Source organism: Haemaphysalis longicornis, unplaced genomic scaffold (assembly GCF_048455015.1).
Source record: "Haemaphysalis longicornis isolate Haplotype H1 unplaced genomic scaffold, Haemaphysalis longicornis Haplotype H1 scaffold_112, whole genome shotgun sequence".
Classification (NCBI taxonomy): Eukaryota; Metazoa; Arthropoda; class Arachnida; order Ixodida; family Ixodidae; genus Haemaphysalis; species Haemaphysalis longicornis.
The window spans coordinates 714,928-721,643 of NW_027526217.1; positions in this window are offsets into that span (position 1 = coordinate 714,928).

The window sequence follows — 6,716 nt, forward strand, 5'->3', positions numbered from 1 at the left end:
AGACCAAAAAACAAAGCAAGACAGAAGCGAATAGGTGTCATGTGACCTCCGCTCTGAGTAGCTACCGCATTCGTAGCTACTTTACCGTGTAGTCGTGCAACGGAGCTAGCAACCTTGCACGCTGGGATGGAGCGTGAGTGCTTTCATACCTACAGTAGCGTGCGAACGCGCTCGAAAAGTTGATTCCGGCTTCGGGATCGCTGTCCGAGGGTGGCTATGGTCGCTTTCTCGGATCTTAAAGTCTGATAGAAACGGGAGAATTTGTGAAGTTGATGTGGAGGTTTCTGGTCGGAAAGGTTTGTAGTCAAAGGAACGCATTGGTTTGTATATATAGTTTCGGAAAGGCGGCGGGGTGTGATCATTTTCGGTACCGGTATGCGAATTGGGCCGAGAATGTACCCCTTGAAGACATTATGGGGAGTCAGGGTGCACTTCACCCCATATGTTTCCGAAGGCGGAGCGAGCGCTTTATGACATGGCTTGCAACCAGGAGAGAGAGAGAGAGAGAGAGAGAGAGAGAGAGAGAGAGAGAGAGAGAGAGAGAGAGAGAGAGAGAGAGAGAGAGAGAGAGAGAGAGAGAGAGAGGCTTTATTTTGAAACCAGGAGCTTCAGTCGCATTTGAACACACCCCGGCTCCCGGCGTCCGTCTAACCAACACTCGGCGACAATTGGTGGATTGGGGCGATTGGTGAAGCCAGCATGGTGGTGCCGGTACAATGACTGTTACTTATCAAGTAAAATACCAGCAAAAACGCGTCACGTTCACAGTGACATGTTCGTTTCCTTGTGAATTTTACGGGCAAGATGCCATATATTTACATATCCTTAAGAGGAACACGCGTTGGTATCTACAGCGCCATCTTTACCAGACGTAAAGTCAACATCGACGCCCACCGAATGTAGGCTCATGGTCGTAACAGAAACATCGAACAACCTTCTCAGCTATTTGTTCTTGTGGTTGTTTAGTTAGTTTCCGCTTTTGTTTCACTAGTGCCCCCTACCCCCCCCCCCCTCCCACACACACACACCCCACGGTTCACAGCCACTGTAAAGGTACTTAGCCCTAACTTCACACGGTAAATGTTTTAGTTTTAGTAACACTTTGCAATTGCTTTTTGTTTTTCGTTCATTTTGTTCGCCTCGCAGATGGCATTATCAATATAGAACCTTCATAGTCGTCAGTTGCCAAGACATCTTCGGAACGGTAACGCTGCTCCGGTACAAAAAGTAGTCCTGAACTCTTATACATAACCAAGTAGCAAGTACTGCATACTTAAAAGGGAAGGGAAAAAGAAGTCAATCCGCTTAAGGGGAAAAGTTAGACGATGTCATAAATCTGGGTGCGACACGTGGGTGAAATTTAAATGGCACTTCTCTGTGCGCTTTCGTCTCGCTGCAAGGCATAATGTCGCTTATAATGAACTTTTTGGCCCTCTGATACTGTTAGCAAAGAAGGTAGTCGGCAGAAAAATTTTAGAAGAGAACCAGCGCGTGCGATGTATAGACCTGTTCATCACTAGTGCATCAGGATAGGCCGAACCACTATTCTTAGAGGGCAGCTGATTACCTTGCGTCATTCGTACCCTGTAATTGGTTCAGTCGGGTAATTTGTACTTGTGTATTTTAAACTTTGGTGACAACATAATTGCAGCGCTCATTTATTTAAATTGGTACGAGGTGAGGTCTGCGGTGATTATATACAGCCAGTAAAGGTCAGCGATCGTTGTCCAGTTTTACTGGGCTGGCGTTATGCAATTTTTATTGTACTACCAACAAGCTTTCTGCACTTCACTCGTAAATTAACTCAATTTGAAACGGGGTAACTAGGGTACGAACAAGTCTATTTGAGTCCATCGAAATATCTCGCCTAGTTAATTTGCAGGTTCAAAATTGTTGTGCGTGTCCAAAATAATATTACCAGTAGTTCGGGCAGAATAAATATATCCAGGAAACAATTTCTACATAGTATCGCAAGAAAGATGCGTTCCAATATCCGCACATCAAACCAACTCCCGCACTCACCCTTTCCACAACATCTCAATTACGTAGGAATCCACGCCTTTTATTCTCTTGCTTCCGTCCGGCTATACCGAAAGAAAGTGCACGAGCAAAACACGCTGTTATTACTGTTGGACGGTGTAGCCTGTTTTTGGCTTTGATGTTAATGACGGCGTATACCTGGGGAGCCGTATAATCCCCAAAAAATGACAACTAATTTGTGTTTCGAAAGAAAGAGTGTCAATAAAATAAAAAATAAAAATTACGGGCATCAGCCTTGACTGGAATTACACGTAATTCAAGGAGGCACAGCGACAGATACCAAATGCCTTGCGAAGGCTGCGGCTGCCGGAAGGCGTGGGCAGCTTCGTTTTCGATGGTGGCCCCGGAGGACGTGTTTGGTAACGTGGGCGACCCTGCCACAATTAAGCCTTAACACAACCGACTGTCTGAAACCGTGCCAGCTACGCGGGATCTCGGCGTGCAGGAAGAAAAATGAAAGGAAAACATCAGACGGGGCTTGAGTCACGCCGAGGTATGCTCTTATTCATGGCAAACGTGAACGTCACCCCTCTGTGGAAACCACTACAGAACATAGTATTCTCGAACACACGTCATGAAAATTGTACACTAATAATTACAGCGCGAAAATGTGCAACAAAAATTGTCGCCTGTGTTATGCTATCCCAAAGTCGACTTGAAGGCGAAAGCCTGAATGCAGGAACATTAAAGATAGATACGGGATTTACTTTGCTTCGGGCTCTCTTTGTCCTTGTCTTTCTTCCTTTTCCAGCGTGACTATTAGCAATACTTATATTGGCGTCCACGAAAATTCTCTTGCTCAACACGTTGTTCCACTTTAATAAGTCGTCTTAACTGGCCCGTCTACTTGTGTGTTCGCTCCTTCGTGTGCGTTCTACCACTCGCTTCAATTGTGCTGTACTGGTGTGGATGACCGAGTTTCACTACTTCCCAGTTTAAGTTCGCGCTAAAGACAGACAGACAGACAGACAGACAGACAGACAGACAGACAGACAGACAGACAGACAGACAAAGGTAAAGGGACAGACAGACAGACAGGTACAAATTTTTTAGCGATTACCTTGCTTCTTTTCATCTTATCGCACTTGCAACTACAGGTCCCAGGAGCTGAAATTCAGTTGCAGCTATATCAATGTAAAGAACACGGTCAGCGATCTGTACTTCCCTTGAAGAACACGGCTGCTTTAGGCCGGCTGGAGACACAGACCACCTTTTGCGACTAATTTCTGTCCTTGCTTTTTCAGTAAATGAATATTTGGCTTTCGAGGTGTTCTGTGGTTGTGTCTGGATTGACTCATAATTTTGTATTGCCTGTGGTGACATTACCGATTTTCCACAACTGTTCAGCTGTTGTCACTGAAAGTTAAGGAATGTCAGAAAAATGAATTTTCGGGCTCCAAAGAACCCGCTAAGCGCTGCAAATTGTTATTCAGTACTCCCACCGCCCGCACCTTTGTCTGTGTGCCAAACATCTGTGGTGATTTCATAAGCTGCCTTCGAAGTACGTACGACACGTTCTTCCTTTTTGATTCTCATCAGTATTGTATACATAAGCAAGCTTCTGCAAACACTCGCGCACTACCCTGCCGGATTAAAGCCCAAATCACATGAACCACAACGTGCGTCTTTCCGGGAAATGAACGAGCATTTTTCAATACAGAAGTGGGTTCGAAACTGCGGATTTACCAGTACCTTTCAACCCGTCAATCCACTGATGCTGGCTCCTTCTACAGGCTGGTAACTGCTCATGTTAAATTGAGTATATTACTGGCATGTCTAGCATGAATAACCTGTGCGCTAATGAATAAAAAGTTGATATGAACGATCAGATGAGTGAAAACAAATATTTTGAGGGCCACGATAGCATGAGGTCACTTCGCGATCGCGGCAAATGACGGATCGCATTTTTCCTTCTGCCGCCAACTACATGTAAAATGTAGCTCGACTTCCGACAAACTACCGTATCGATTACGTTGGTTAAGCCACAAAATGCCCCTTCAAATAAGATTCCAAAAAATCACTTCGACGACTCCTTAACTTGCATAAAGTTGGCGGTTTTACGCTTCACTGGAGAGTGGGGGGAGAAAAATGTTTACAAACGTAGCTAGCGTGTACAAACATGGTGTGTGCACCGCCTTCACCTCAGGGGAAAGTAGCCTTTCACAAAATGCTCAGTGTCAACGCCGCTTGCCATCGACAGCTGGACACCGTTTCACTTTTGCGATCGTACTTGGCACCCAAGGCGCATTCATGGTAACAACACTATTGACGCACCGCACTCTTGAATTGAATGTTTTTTTTTACTCAAATAAATAGTACATGCAACAACCCGTTGGCTCTATCTTTTGCATTTTAATGCCGTGATTTAATTGCTCTTGCGAGAACGCCAAGGCAGAGGTGTTTCTCATCAGAAAAAAAATTGCACGCCTCGTATTTCTAAGCACTTTTTTGCACAAATATCATTATGAAATATATCATGGAAAGGGGGAAAGGAGAGAGACGACTGTACTTGGGGGCTTATCTGCAATAATTATCAATTGATTGCGGCGAATGATGTCGCCATTGAGGTATGAGGTATAAAATTACATAACTAATGCCAGGATTGCGTCCTGGTATATAGAATGGCCGTAATTGGAAAGCTGACATCTGGCTTTCTTTCGCTCGAGATGTATTCATTACATTTGGGTCATTGCAGGTACATAACAAATTCTCGCAGTGCATGCAAAACTGTGAACACTTAAAGGTCCTCGGTAGAAGGAAATTGCATACACGCAATACGCATGACAATGGCGTCATCAAAACCACTCCATTGCCTCGTGAGCGAATGATCTCCCAACGACCGACCTAAACTACATCCCGTGCCTGATGCCTCTGCCTCCCTTGTAAACCATGCGTGTAAGTAAACACGTTTTTTTTCCACGGCTACATTAGGACTCCTTAAGGCAAAAACATCAAGACTAGTAACATGAGCGGGTGTCATGGAGGTTGCCGCTGGCTAAAGCCTTCATCAAGCGTCTCGAGGCTGCATCAGTAACCCCTGTGCATTGTACGGCTACACCCTACTGGCAAGAGCCAGCTTTTGCGGGCACCGCCGCCATTTGTCTCACTTCTCGAGATTGCAGTTTCACAAACGAACCTGTCTTCCAACTACCCCTTTCACTCCTAACTGAAGGACGTGCCTGTTTGCTGCGCACCTTGTGGCGAGGAGCCGTTGTGGCGACATTTCCGAATGCAAATATCTCATGCCGCTTATATGTGCAGCCTGTTCCTCTCGTCCCGTTACCAACAGCTGGCCGTGCCTTAAAAGCAAACATCGCGTGTAGAAACACGGGTGAGAAGGAGAAAAGGGTATTCTTGCTATGTTTATGTGGATATCATGAAGTTGTCAACCTCCCATCGCGACCGCCTCCTTTGCACCGCCTGCGGGTCTGTGAGAACCTCTTTCAGAGCACACGAGATTTCTATCTCCGTTCTGCTAGCAGGAAACAACGGCTCTGTGCGTTGAAATGGTCTACAGGCGTTGAATATGCCCGACGGGGCGAATCCAGTTGCACCCTTCTGAGCATTTCTTGGTGAGTGTGGAGCATTTTGGCGGCCCGGCTTGTCGTAATAGCTCGTCCGGCGCCACGGTATCTAGCCACCTTGGTCACGCGGCATCCTGCACCAAAACAAAGGCTCCGTTAAGATCACCGCTTGGATCGAACCGGGGTCCCTCGCTTTACGAGGCCGATGCCAATCCCATTGCGCCACAGAGGTACACGTTGCTGGTATGCAAAATGTTAGGAGTGATCTTCGCTCTGCGCCGTTGCCATGGAGGCTGCCGTTGCTTGCCGCCAATAACTACACAATAATATAAAATATTATAAAGTAACAACAAAAGGATGAATAAACGCTTGAATTATCTAAAATTAATGAAACCTAAAACCAGTGTCTCTTCATAGACCTCTTCAGGGACTGCGGCGTCCTCTATTGTCTGCTTAAGGTATCAACACCAGCCTGATGCTGACACCACTCAAGAGAAGGCGTCACTGCCCCTCTGGCGATTGACTGCTCCGTCCTGGGCAGCTTTCACGCTGAGTGCAACTTTCATTTTTTATGCCTGTACGTTTTTCTTAGGCAGGGATGTCGTTCCAACCGTTAGTTTGTGTACTTTCTTTGTTTGTGTGTCCCGTGGATTGACCGGGAACGAAAATTTTGGCACTGGTGGGTATCGCATTTTGGGAGGTCAAAAGGAAACCACTGCAGAAAGACCTGGAAAAAAAGCGTAACCAGACGGGGACGCAAGAAAGGACATCGACGCACGACAGATGCTAGGCACACTGGAAAAACACAATCTCTAAGCAACGATTCTTCGCCGATAGAAAGCTGTAATGCCAAGCTATAATGGCGGATTTTGCAATCAGTTTTATCGTGACATGCAGAGTTCGGCGCTACGGTCGCTACAAACCGAACGCCCCTAATACATGCCATGGTTGGTTCACGCCGATGGCCACGCATACACGAAACACTACATGAAGGACTGACCCGAAGCGGCCAAGCTGGAGGTCGTATAGTTGCAAAGTCAATTGCAGTCTGGAGGGTCTAAGTACTGAGAGCCAAAGGTATTGCCGCGTCCTTGCTTCCTATACGCGAATGCGGTGGGGGCCTTCAGATTACTTCAGAAAACCATGGCTGCA